The sequence below is a fragment of the Leptidea sinapis genome, chromosome 6 (assembly GCF_905404315.1).
Source record: "Leptidea sinapis chromosome 6, ilLepSina1.1, whole genome shotgun sequence".
Taxonomy (NCBI): Eukaryota; Metazoa; Arthropoda; class Insecta; order Lepidoptera; family Pieridae; genus Leptidea; species Leptidea sinapis.
Genome location: NC_066270.1, coordinates 255,377 through 270,357, shown reverse-complemented (window position 1 = coordinate 270,357; position 14,981 = coordinate 255,377).

Below are 14,981 nucleotides of genomic sequence, written 5' to 3'. Positions count from 1 at the left end.
TGACTTTCAAAAGAGAAGTGATATATCCTATATCTATAAATATCCTATTTTAAAGAAAAAATATTTGAATCTGAATAAAATAGAATTTTTTTTGCACAGGTTTTTATCATTTTCATTTTCTTCACTTTCCTTTAAAAAGAATTTTATTTCAAAACGAAGTAATTCATAATTATTTCAAAAGTTCATCTTATTATGGGACAGGCTAAGTAATTTTCTTATTTTTGAGTGATTTCTCTCACTTCTGGGATTCAATATACAAGTTAAACTCTTACTAATATTGACGGGTGGTGTAAGACTCAAACCTGAAGATACCCAATACCCGAGAGATGAACACATATACCTTTAATTTAGGGATCCCCGTCACTCGGACGGTTGGCTTAGTTGGTAAAAGCGCTGGAGTGTGCCCTAAAATTTTGATTAAATTAACACACAGATTAAATTAGTATATAAGATGGGCTGCTCGATCCGTAGGCCCTACCAAGATACTACAATTTTGCTACAGCATGTATATTGAACTTATTATAAGCAAAGTAAATTATATACAGGCATTGATTATTGGTAGGTAATCTGCAACATACTGAAGTATGACCAATGTGTGGCAAGCACTATGCATGTTCCTAATCATCATCAGCTGGAAGAGATTCACTGCTGGACAAAGGCCTCCCCCAAAGAGTCTACGTCTAACATTGTTACTTTTTTAAAGCTATATTTTTCTTCATTTTCTCAATACCATTCAATCATAGATAGCATTACACCATTATCAGTACACCTTCGGAGGTGGTCTAACCACATTAAATTCAAAGTCATTCCCGAGTAACTGTAAATGCTTAAATATAATAATTATTACATGCAACACCACCAGACACCACAATACTTTTGTTATCCGAAGTAATAAAATTATTCTATTTACAAAATTTCATTGCTTGCTCAGTTCTCTGCATTATATGTTGAACTATTGCCATTTGAAAAGAAGCACACAATTCAATCACTTCTCGTATAATCTCATCTCCAAATATACCATGATTAAACTCTTTAGTAGCCAAATGTTATTCAAAGGCATCTCTTACTCTAGCCATAGGTACAGGAAAATGGAAATAATCAAGCTTGTTTGCACTTCCAGCAGCTAATTTAATTATAGCTCTCCCACCAGGTTATTTTGAATAGTCTGGAATATTACGCAGTTTCAATCTTCTCGCCATTTTATACATTTTTTCTCCAAAAGTTTATGTCATCTATCTATACATCTTCTATCCCTCCAGTTTGAAGACCAGCGCTGGTTTTCAAACCAGCAAATATGCTGAGTTGGGACCACTTTGTGACGTATAGAAAATAATATTTCTCAATTTTGTTTTATGTTTTATTGTACTATCGTCATGAATAAACTTTTTCTTTCTTTCTTTCTTTCTATACATATAAATAAAATTGGAGTGTCTGTTTGTAATATGTAAATAACCGTATTTTACAACATGTAAGTATATAAATATACGGTACACACGCCAAAATAACATTTTTACAATTGATTGACAGGACTTTTATTAGCGGGTAGCTGATGCAATAAGGAGTAATTTAGGCTACATTTATTTTAGAAAAATTCTTTTATTTTAGAAAAGAAAATAATGTTGCAATGTCCAAGAAACGGTCTAACTCTAAAAATAATTTATATGGCAAAACAACGTTTGCTGGGTCAGCTGGTATCATATAAAACTTATGTCATATCAGTTATAAAGCAAAAAACTAAATAAAATGATGTAATTACAGCGTGATTAATACAGGCATTTATTTGTGCAAAGTATTGGCGTCGACAAAATTTGTTTCTCATGAAATTCTATCTGCTATAACGTCTGTAAGTGTATGAGTAATTTATTAATGCTTTTATCTCGACTTATTTTACCACGAATAAATAGTAATAATTTATTACATATCATGAGTAACTGTCATTCAAAAATAGACATGATATTATTATGTAATAAATGCAACATTTTATTATATTTAGTAGTTCAATGAGATGTTCATTTGATAATCCAATATAAAATTATCCAAATAATTTGTTATTTTTAATGTGATATCTGCAACTGAGCTAACCGTTTGAGTCCCGCATCTTTAGTAATATTATCCAATAATAAATCAAAAGTCCCAACTTTATAAGCGAATTTTCACTTACGTCGTGGTTTCATAAAATCACAAAGTTAAAATTGTATTCCCCATTACTCTAATGGCCACAGTAAAATATAAATCCTTAATAAGTTATCTATTTTTTTATATTACTTACGTTATTATTAAAGCGACGTATATCAAAATAAAAAAAGATCAAAACTCTTTTTTTTTTCATAGGTAAATCACATTACACTTGAAATATATCATTATTATAAACTACAGCTCATTCGGAAGGCAGATTTTCCCAGAGAAGAACGAGCAAGAAATTCTAATATATTTCATGTCTATGTCATATTCATACAATGTCTGTATCAGGTATATAAACATTAAATATTCTGTATATAACGCATCAATAATCTTTGTGTTTGAGCCCAATAATGTGTAACCAATTACGATTTTTCAATGTGTGTGTTAGCTAGTGGCTTACAATTCAAAATACTCCGGATTTAATCCCAAGCGTGACTGACTGTTGACGAGTTATCAATTAAACTTGATACCTGTATCTCTCCCCATCCTTGTACAAAAACTGAAATCTATTGGAATTAGGGGCACACAACTTGCTATTTTTGCAAATGATTTATGTTATAAGAAGCACAAGGTTAAGCTGGGCCAGTGGCCAGGTCAGGAGGTCAACGTATCATGTGGCGCACCACAGGGAAGCGTGTTAGGTCCCACTTTATTTTTATCTATTACTTTATTACTATATCGGTTAGTTCCAATGTATTCACTTTCTATTATCTTGCATTATGTCTATCATCATCAGTAGGAAAATGTCCACTGAAGGACAAAGGCCTCCCCCAAAGATTTTCACGACGATCGGTCCTACGGTGCCATCATCCAACGTACTCCGGCGATTTTGACCAGATCGGCGATCGTCTATCTTGTATGTGTATACGCTTATAGATTTTAAGTCTGTGTATTTCAACTCCTTTTATCTGTAAGTAGCAAATAAAGTGAATACAATAATTGTGCGTAGGCTTTTTGGCTACAAATTTCGGCAAAGGGTTCTTATGTTATTTTGTTTGAAAGGGTACGGGCTTGTTTGCAGCGACCCCTATTTATTTGTCATTAAGGCATTCTAATTTAAACATAATTGCTTATGACTTATCTGTTATTTAGACATTAAAACCACCACTCCTATGGAATATCGTTTACAATAAATAAGCTGTCAGTTCCTATTATTTCATACGGTTTATTTAGAAATTAATAAAATAATTATTATGATCTATAAGATAATTCATCATATTTATATAAGTAGCATCAGACAATCGAAACATGTAATAAATTTGAGCGTATATCCAACGTTTTGTAATTTCTATTTTGCGTTTACGCTCGTTTATCCTCCTCTTACTAAAAAAAGGAAGTCCGTTCACGAGAATTACTCATGGATCACCAATTACGTCCCTTAAACATATCTTAGGGAAGGGAAAGAACCACCCGTTCCACGACGCCGCTGCAAGCAATGACATTTAAGTGCCTCATAACAAGCGACAAAATTAATGCTGTTAATTGTTTAAGTATGTATAGAGTTATAACACAGCTAGTTTAAATATATTTACGAATATTGTTACTAAAACTAGGTTACTAACTAACTTAAATAACTTACTTCTCAATTCATATGTACACAACGAGTTTTATTGTCCCAATCTTTGATGATTTATACGTCAAATAAATGAATGATAATAATATGACATTTAATAAAGGATCTAAATTCTTTTTTCATCACAATAAGTTATACATATCACAATATAACTAAAATAGAACATATCATAACTTGTACCATTCTATTACGTACTTAACTGTTAATTTGAAAACCTTTAATGGGAATCTGAAAGGCACTGGGATATAAAGTCCGAATTGGAAGAACCTGGAGTCTTCAGATACTCTGGCTTATTGGAGGCTCCAGTCTCTTGCAATTACCTGTGTATTTAAAAAAAAACACCAGTGGGTGGCTTCTTTGCACAGAATGCCAGCTAGATTATGGGTACCTAAACGAAGGAGTAATGTGTAAACATTATTGTGTCTCAGAATGAAGGGTACCGCAGGTAGTAAAATTACTGGGAATTGAGAGACTTAACATCTCATGTTTCAAGGTGACGAACGCAGTTATAGTGTTGCTCAGAATTTTTGAATTTTTCAAGAATCTTGAGAAATGAAATGAGCAGGGCGCATCAATTACCATCAGCTGAACGTCCTGCTCGTCTTGTCCCTTATTTTCATTAATAAACACATATTCATAGGATAATGCATTGTAATGTAGTATTCTGTAATTGTATTCAGAAAATGTCTTATTATTATTATATCTCATAGAACAGGGCAACAAATAAGCTTATTATTATTTTTAGCAACCAAGATGAATTGCAGAAATATAACATGCGTACGCTCCGCGTAATTTTTATAATTTTTAAAATGTATTGTAAAGATTCCTTCTTTAATTAATCACTTCATCTTGATTAATGACGTTATAGAATCATCAATTTTCCAACACAAAGCATAAATACAATAAACCAACTCAAACATCTTTGTAATGTGCATGCTAACACCCCATTTTGCAGAACTGAAAAAAGTTTTAGGGTTTCGTAGTTCAAGATAAATGATAATTTATTTTTAAATAAGCATCCTTACATAAACGTTTAATTTAAACTCTAAAGGTTGATGCAACCAGTAAAGTATAAATTATATTTATTAATTAATTATTTTAATACAAAAATATCGTTAATGTAATATAAGAAACCAGACATCAAAATATCAAAAATTGGATGATGTGTTTTCCAAAGAATAAGAATTTAAATAAAACGGTATTAGCAACGTCTAAGTAACCTACTCAGTGAGTGTGTTTTAAGGATATTTGATTCCTTCATCTTCATCAAATGATTAATTTTGTTCTCATAGGTTCTTTAGTCGTAGGTTGAGTAGCTATAATAAAACTTCCATAGTTAATCTTTTCCTGATACTTTTGTATCGACATTTCTTCTCACTAATAACAATTAAGAGTTGGTAATTTTTATTTTGTAGCACAGTTATTATCAGAAATTAATTCAAATTATGATTTAAACACAATTATTGTACTCATATCACTGGATCATATAAAACCAATCACCAATGGTTTACGTGTGGGAGGCTACTTTGCACAGGATGCCGGCTAGATTATGGGTACCACTACTGCGCCTATTTCTGCCGTGAAGCAGTAATGTGTAAACAGTACTGTGATTCGGTCTGAAGGGCGCCGAGACTTAACATCTTACGTCTCAAGGTGACGAACGCAGTTGTAGTGCCGCTCAGAATTTTTGGGTTTTTTAAGAATCCTGAAAGGCACTGCATTGTAAAGAGCAGGGCGTATCAATAACCATAACGTTATAAATATAAATTATCGTATATTGGATGCATCAACATTTAGAGCTTGAATTCATTGTTCGTGTAAGGATGCTTTATTTATTACTGTCATAATAGTAACTCCATCAAACAAATACAGTGATTTATTAACTACAACAGGTCAACATGGCACCACAAGCATCACAAGGATTAATAATTGAACAATATTATATCAATGTATCCCGATTATAATTGGTATTAATTTACAGATGACTACAGATAATATTACAAAACTCACTCGTCTCCTCAATTGCTTGAACCACAGATTATATGAACATTAGATCTTTACTGGCAATAACGGACAAAGAGAAGTTCACCTATAATTTAAATCAGAAGTTATGAGTCAGAACACGTCCTACCAAACCAACTTTCAGCATAAATTCTCGACATTTAATACACTTTACATCCCCTGAATAACTTTTTCTTTTCATTACACCCATACATGAGTGTTCTTTATGTGTGATTGGATAATATATACTATTGTTAACTGCTTTTAAAGCTGTACCGTCAGCAAAAATAGAATTTTATTGATTTAAATTTAAAAATACACAAATCTTTTATTATTATTTAAATGTTCATACATACTGTGTCTAGATTATCAATATGACATTTTTTAACATATTTTTAAACTCTATTTTATGAGGTTCGTGTCTTATATCTTATAGCTGATAAACTATTTAATATTTATTTGTCTAGTAATTTTTTTTTTGTTTTAGAATATTTATTTAAAATACAATATAGTTATAGCTTACAATATAATAACACACACTTAAACTTTAGGAAGCTTATCTGTGTGTGAAGCCGCTTAGAATTAAATTACATAATATTTAAAAAGAAAAGAACAATTACTTTCAATTAATACAGTTATTACAAGATGTTAAATTACAATTTTAAACAAAGTAGTATAGAAATCAATAAAATGCAAAACAAAAAATAATTATCAACTAAATGTTAGTAATTACAACTTAGTTGTCTACTTAGCTTACTGCAGATAGAATTATATTAATGAAGGATTTTGTAAAAAGTACTTTTTTAACGATGACTTATATTTATTTTTATTTGTATATAATTTTTGAATCTCTAAGGGAGTCTCGTTTAAGTATAGAGGAATGACGTAGTTGTTTGCTCTGGTGCCATATATATTTGTGGATTTAGGTAATTTAAATGACATGTTTGTTCCTGTAAATTGTCTTAGATGAGGCAGTCTTTGAATTTCTCGAAGGAATTTAGATTCATTTATATCTGACAATATACGGAATTTCACTTTATCAAAGACATTTATAACCTTGCAATCTTTAAATAGTGCAAGGTCCGTATTTTCTTTGTGTTTATAAAAATAATTTGGAACGATAGTTTTAAGAATTATTTTTTGTAATTTGTATATATCCTCTAAATATAACTTGTACGTCCTTCCGTAACTGCTTAGTCCGTAGTTTATAACGGAATCCGCCAGAGCCATATATAATAATCTTAGGGCACTATAAGGTAACTTATATTTTAAATATGCCAGTTTACAAAGCACCGATCTCAATTTCGCACAAACATGGTTTTTATGAGGTCCCCAATTGAGTCTATTATCAATCACAAGCCCAAGGTACGAGTATTCTTGTACATTTTCTATTTTAATACAATCACACGTCTGTATTGGATTGTGGAAACAACGGTGGTGGTGGGCGATAATAGCGGGTTCATTTTGTGTTTTATGATGAGACGAATGTACATACATAAGTTTAGTTTTGTCAATATTAATAACCAATCCGACATCATGACCGCACATACACATATTATTGAAATCTGATTGCATATCATGTTCTGCTAATTTAAGGCTTTTATTTGCAACAACCAAACAAGTGTCATCTGCAAATTGGTACACTGAGGCTTTTGTGATTACACCACACATATCATTTACATATAGTAAGTATTCTAAAGGACCTAAGATTGAGCCTTGAGCACAGCCGCTTAGTGTAGGTATCATAGTGCTTTTAGTGTTTAATACTTTCACTGACAACAAAAATTATGATAGCTTTTGAAGTTAAGAAATGGTCCCTGTATCCCATTTTGCGAGAGCTTTTCAAAAAGTATGTCGTAATTTAGAACATCAAAAGCCTTGCCGAAATCAATAAACATCACTAATATATTTAGTTTATTATTTAGGTGACCATTTATTTCATTAGAGAATTTTTCTAAAAGTTGCGAAGTACTCTTGTTTTTTTGAAAACCAAATTGATTTTCGTTTATTATATTGTTTTTGATTAGAAAAGCATTTATTTTATCACAAATATATCGCTCTATTATTTTATTTATGCTCGATAAAATTGTTATTGGACGATAATTATTGTAATCATTCCTTTCGCCTTTTTTATATATTGGTCCGTACTATTCCTATGTTTAACAGGTCTGGATAAATGCCAGTTTTAATGGAGCAGTTTATGAGGTGTGTTAATATTGGGACCATCTTTTCTGAGATATATTTTAGGTCATAGGTTCGTATGCCATCATAACCTGGACTTTTATCAATATTAATTTTTATTAAAATTTGACTTACTTCTTCCTTTGTTGCTTTTCCAATCCAGATAGCGCGGTCAGCAATGTTATTATATACATTAGGGTTAAGCAGTTTTCCGAAGTGACATTTTTTGGTGATTTTCTTAACATTTCTATCAAATTCTTGTATAAAATTATCTGCTAATTGTAATGGTTCTAGACTAAAGGATCTTATTAAAATTTCATCTATACTTTTTGTGATTTTACCTGTCAAATTGTTTATTATTTTCCAGATCATACGGGGGTTATTAAAATTATTCGAAACTGTTTTCATGGTGTACGTATATTTGAGCCTTTGCGCATGTTTATTTGTTTTATTTCTGTATTTATTATATATAAGCCTATTTTTTGCATTATTCATGTCTTGACGCCATATGTAAAAAAGTTTGTCACGTTTTTTACACATTTCTGTCAGACGGCTATTACTCTACTCAAATGATTTTCGCTTAGTGATACTAGTTGGACTTTCAATTCTACATTTGCTATAAGCATAATTAAATTTGTTATATATATGCCTAATAATATCATTGGGGTCGTTGTAGGATAAAGAATATTCCAAATCCAGCATCAAAAGTTCAGTTTTCAATAATAGTGTTAAATATACCACAGACGTTTGTCTGTCCAAGGTGTTTGATTGCAGCATCAAAAGACGAATGTAATGAAATTACTCTGGGTATTGGAAAGTAATTTGTTTCAACAACGGCGCATCAATAAATGTCTTTATAAAATCAGTTGCTCTTTTCAATACAATATTTCTTTATGTTTGCATGCAATTCTTACCAAAATAATAAATAATAAACTTAAATCAAATTTTTAATAAAAAATAATAAAGACAAAACTGTATAAATATAAATTATCCTATATTGGAAGCATCAACCTTTAGAGCTTGAATTCATTGTTTGTGTAAGGATGCTTCGTGAACATGATGGTCGTGATTATTGTCAAAATTAGTAATCGCATCCAAAAAATACACTGAATTTTAAATACTCATTCACGAGTTGACGCATGGACCAGGCATCGTTCTCTTTGCAGTATCTGCGGGAAGAAGACAACGTTCTCTTTACTTATTGTGTAACCGCCTTAATTAAACGTAATAATGTACTGAGAGTATAAACCTGTAATAGATTATTGAAAAACTTATAAATTCTGAGCGACACTACTACCGCGCTCGTCACCTTGAGACATAGTCCCATGTCAAGTCTCATTTGCCTAGTAAGACATAGTCTCATGTCAAGTCTCATTTGCCCAGTAAGACATAGTCTCATGTCAAGTCTCATTTGCCTAGTAAGACATAGTCTCATGTCAAGTTTCATTTGCAGTGAAGCAGTAATGCTTACACATTATTGTTTCACGGCAGAAATAGGCGCCGTTGTGGTACCCATAATCTAGCCGGCATCCGGTGCAGAGAAGCCTCACACTTGTAAAACATAAATGTATTCTTATAATGAACCTTTATGTTTGCATATGTAGGTTGAACTTTATTCGATACGTTATCATTTTTAGTCTCACGTTATAAATTTTTGGTGGAGAAAATCAAAAATCCAACCGCAGTTACTCAATTTGGCGATTTCAGCTATTTTAAACGTCTTACGTGTATTTTTTTTAAATAATGTGTTGGTATTTACGTATCAAACATATTCTCAAATTATTTCCAAATAAAAAGGCATAAAATACATTTATATTTTCAAAATTGATTCCTTTAGAATTCTTTTTGAAGTCATTTCTAATATACTACTTTAATGCGCTCTTTTTAAAAAAATAGCTGGGAGAGTTTCTCGCGCCGCTTCTTCTCTCTCAGAGCGCCATTTATTCCCGAAGCGGTAGTAGTATCTAGTATATTAGAAATGACATCAAAAAGAATTCCAAATGAATCAATCAAACGCTAACTGTAACAATATTATATTTTGTAACATTCTCGACAGAAGATAGTACAACATTAAACAGTACGTTGTAGTCATAAAGATAGAGAATTAGTTATCTCCTTGTATCTTCTCAGCGTAACAATAGGCTTGAGTAACGAGACAGACAGTCTCTTTATAATAATATAAGGAACAAGAACAGTGAAGTCTGCAGGTTTGATACAAAGTTCTTAATAAAACAGCATTAAGTGTTGCTTTGTGCAGATTTCGACTAACTTATGGGTGTTAGTTTCAAACGTTATGGTAATTTTGATGTATAGAATTTTAGATATTTCGTTTATTAGGGTTCCCCGGGGTGGAATCCCTATAGATTCGTCCTGTCTGTCTGTCCGTCCGTTTGTCACAGCTGTTATAAATCTGAACCTATAACTTAAAATCATATGTTTTCAATATAAAAACAAAAATTCCCGAACACAGGACATGACGGCATGACGCATTGACCACCCATCCCTTCCCTTGCATATATCTTAGGGAAGGTAGCTCACCCCACGATGCTGCCACGAGCATAAGTAGGGTTGCCTCTGTACAGTGATCAGACATACATTGGTCATTATCTTCAGCCTTGATCTTCCCAATACTGAATAAAGGTCTCTTCAATTTTAGACCATTTTGTGCGGTCCTGAGTTGTCCGCATCCAGTCCTTCCCAGGCGCTCGCAACAAATGGTCCGTCCATCTTGCTGGCTGTCTCCCAACATTCCTGCACCCCTTTCGTGGTCTCCACTCCAACAAATTTTTGCCGCATCTTCCATCGGACCTACGACAAATATGGTTTTTGCTATATCAGTTAGTCCCGTTCTCTAGCGGATTTTAGTGTTCCGGACGTGATCGTGTAGAGAAATCCCCAACATAGCTCTTTCCATAGCCCTTTGGGAGACTTGTAGTCGGTGAATGAGCTGCCGAGTCAGCGTTCAAGTCTCGGCTTCTTAAACCATTACGGCTAGGATGCACTGTTCGAATGTGCGGCGTTTGATGTTTAAAGGCACTCTTTTGTTCCTGAACAAGTCGGAAAGTTTGCCGAAAGCCCCACATCCCCCCCACCACTATACAACTAGTCAACTCAATGGCACAAAAACGTATAATATTAACTTCATGATAACAAAACAGTTCACATATTGTGAGGTAAAAAAGTGTAAGAACGTGCAAGGGTTAAGTATTACATGATAAATGACACTATCTCCCCTGTGCGTTACAAAAACACTTTACAGATGACGTATCAGATGTTTGGCCTGAGTTTTGAGAAACACCGTCATATATTACTGAAGAGAATAAAGACCTTATAATAAAAAATGAGAATTATGTGATCATTTCTTATAACGTATGTTTATTGCGTATTTTGTACGAAATTATTTTGTGAAGGAAAAGCTATTTCAGATAATTGGCTCAGGAAGCCACTTCCGACTTCAAACCTCCTAACCGACTTCAAACATGAGTTCTAGGGAGTTCTCAATTCGATTGGTTTTTTTTTTATGTATGTAGTTTGATTTTATGAATATTTCCTTTAACGTGGATCATATATTTATACTTTGTCAACGGCCTTTAAGGGAGTTTTCATTTCGTTTGTTTATATATTATTATAATAATTAACCCGTGACCCGATAAGTTGGTCTTAGGCTACCTGTCATTCATAGCCAACAAACGTTCTTCACGATATTTTAGAAGTTCTGACGCTCACAAGAACGTGAAATAGAGTTTCAAACAGCATTTTTACGGAGTCAATTCCTTTTTCAGTTCCCGTTTCTTGGGATCTATATTGTTTATTATTATAGATAGGACATACAAACAATAGTTGGTATTTTATTTATATTAAAGGTATAAGGTTTGCATAGGAGAAGGGTATTAAATTAAATCCTTATTCCTTATTAAGTTATTTTATACTTTTTAGTTTTTGAAGTCTGTTTTTTTAAATGTACTTTTTTTTGTAACAAAGTGTCACTTAGTTACAACAAACTTGTAACAATATAATTTTATTGAAAAAGTTTTGATAACCTACCCTTATGTAGACTAGATGATCTCTAGAACTGAAGGCATTCGACGTTCCAATTTAAACCACAAGCTCCGTTTCGCATGGTTGTTGAAGCTTAATCTCTGTACTGTTTTATTTACTCATGTGGCAATATAGTCGGTAATATACTATTTTTAGTTTATTTGTAAACATTTTACATAAACCTTAAACCAAGAGTTTGTTCGCAGGTATAATAATATATATAACTTTATACCATTATTATTGTAGGGTCTTAAGGATTTTTTAATGGTATTTAATTAGATTTTTTTAAGAATAAAGTTAAATTTTAAAATATTATAAGCGTGAATTTTTTAGGGTTAAAAATAAAGAACACATGCAACGTATATTTTGTATGATGCCACATGGATATAATTTTAACTGAGTGCTCGCCAAAACCAGTTTGTCTCAGGTTCACGGTGATAAAAATTATCTATAATTTAATTATAAATCGTAACATAATTTATATGAATTCAAAATCTGTTAAAAGCAATAAAAGACCTATTGTCTTTAATCGCTTAAAAACATTTTATATACAGAGAATATTATGCTTATATAACTTAATTTGTACTTTGGATGTCATTAATCATGTTTAAAAATCGTCTTAGCACGTGTAAATACACCTTCAATAAAATGTTAAAGCATACAATGTTTGAGAAAATAATAATAATAGTTTTTTCATATTCTGTCATTTCCTTCCTGTTATTTTAGCAAGCTGTGTGAATATTTTCCTTGTTTTTGTTTGTTTAAGAGTTTTTACTCTTTCAGTACATACCATAGTACCGTGTAACGTTATATTTATATATATTAGATGTAGGTATTTGTATTTAGTTTTGATATAATGACCGCCTTTTTTGGTAAAAGCCCCCTCCATTAATTTCCACTCCTTAACTCTTTCAACTGTTGTCCACAACTTTCATTACTGTTTCTACTATATTATCGCTCCATCGCTTATTAGGTCTGCCTCGGTCTCGTTTCCTATTTATAGAGTACCAGTTCATTATTACTTTGGACAACTTTTCACCTTTTGTTCTTTGTATGTCCAGCCCATTTCAATCCATTGGTAAGTTTAGAACTTAATAATTGTTTCATTAACTGGAGCTGATAATATACAGTCATTTGTATATCATCTGCATATGCATGGATACCTAATTAACATTAAACATCAAGAAGAGTTAGAAAGAATACAATCTTGAGCTCTTTCTGTTTTAAAAGACGATCATAGTTTAAAATTAACAAAAATTCACACAAGGTTTTTGGATCTTTGTATGTGAACTTGTTCATGTTTATTGTTGCCCTGGTAACAGTAGAATAACGAGCAGGACGTTCAGCTGATGGTAATTGATACGTCCTGCCCATTACAATCCAGTTCAATCCAAAAATTCTGAGCGGCACTACAACTGCGCTCGTCACCTTGAGACAAGATGTTAAGTCTCATTTGCCCAGTAACTTCACTAGCTACGGCGCCCTTCAGACCGAAACACAGTTATACTTACACATTACTGTTTCACTGCAGAAATAGGCGCCGTTGTGGAATCCATAATCTAGCCGGCATCCTGTGCAAAGGTACCTACAACTGGTAAAATCTAATCATAATAATATTAAATGTTGTAAAAATAGTTATGTCCTATTTCTTTGACTTTACTATTTATGTTAATATTTCTCAAAGTTACATAAATTCTATTCAAATAGGCCTAAAAATAGGCACTTTTGAATTGTTGTTATAAATATATAATTTAAATTAATGACTCTTCCATAAGTTCGGAAAAAGTAGAGCTCGTTATAAGAATATACAAGAAACTCAATAGCTCTTTTAAACCAATTAGAATTTTATAATAACTGTAATACATACTAAATTAGTTTGTAAGATACATCTAATATAATCATGTTCAGTTAAAAAACGTTTAACATATCAAAAGTTAATTATTATAAGTATTGAAAAATAAACTGTAGAAATATAAATTATAGTATATGGGATGAATCAACATTTAGAGCTTGAATTAATTGTTTGTGTAAATACGACATGTGAACATAATAGTAATTATTACTGTCACAATTAGTAACTGTAACTAACAAATACGATGATTTACCTTTCAAAATTGTTTCGTATTCGTCTAAATATTGCGGGTTAAAAAATGGTATTTTATCGATGTTTGAACAGTCGTATATTATTATGTGGTTAGTTTATTGAAAAAAAAACAAACGTAGATACGTAATTATAGCATTCCTGGATTTTATGACAAATATCACTGCTCTAGAAGCATTATCCAGGGAGAAAAAGGGGAATACGTTTGTATGGCAACGCTACCAGCGTTCCCTCTTAACTAAATTATTAACACGTCGACCAGGTATCAATCGCATCCATGCGTTGACGCATAGACCAGCCATCGTTTCCGTAACTCATATTATTTCAGGGATGGAGACCACCTCATGGTTCATTACACCAAACACAGCGGAGGTACAAACCAACGTACTTATAAATGACCAGAGATTGGAACTTGTGGACACTACGGTCTTCTTGGGTATCACGTTAGATTAAAAGCTTCAGTGGGGTCCACATATGGGTAATATCTAGCAGCTAGACTCAGCTCTGCGGCATATGCAGTTAGAAAGATTCTTAGAGAGTACACGAATGTTGCGACCACTAGATTAGTGTACTTTAGTTATTTTCACAGCATCATGACGTACGGTATATTACTATGGGGTCATGCTGCTGACATTGATATAGTGTTTGCACTGCAAAAGAGAGCTGTTCGTGCTATATATCAGCTTGGTTATAGACAGTCTCTCAAAGAAAAATTTAAAGAAATAAATATTATGACTGTTCATTGTCAGTACATTTATGAAAATTTAATATATGTTCACAAAAATCGTCACCTTTTTGCTCTTAATAGTGATTTTCATTATTATAACACTAGAAATAAGGGATTGCTTGTAACTAATTCTAGTAGGCTTCATAAGATACATAATAGCTTTAAGGGTAAATGTATAC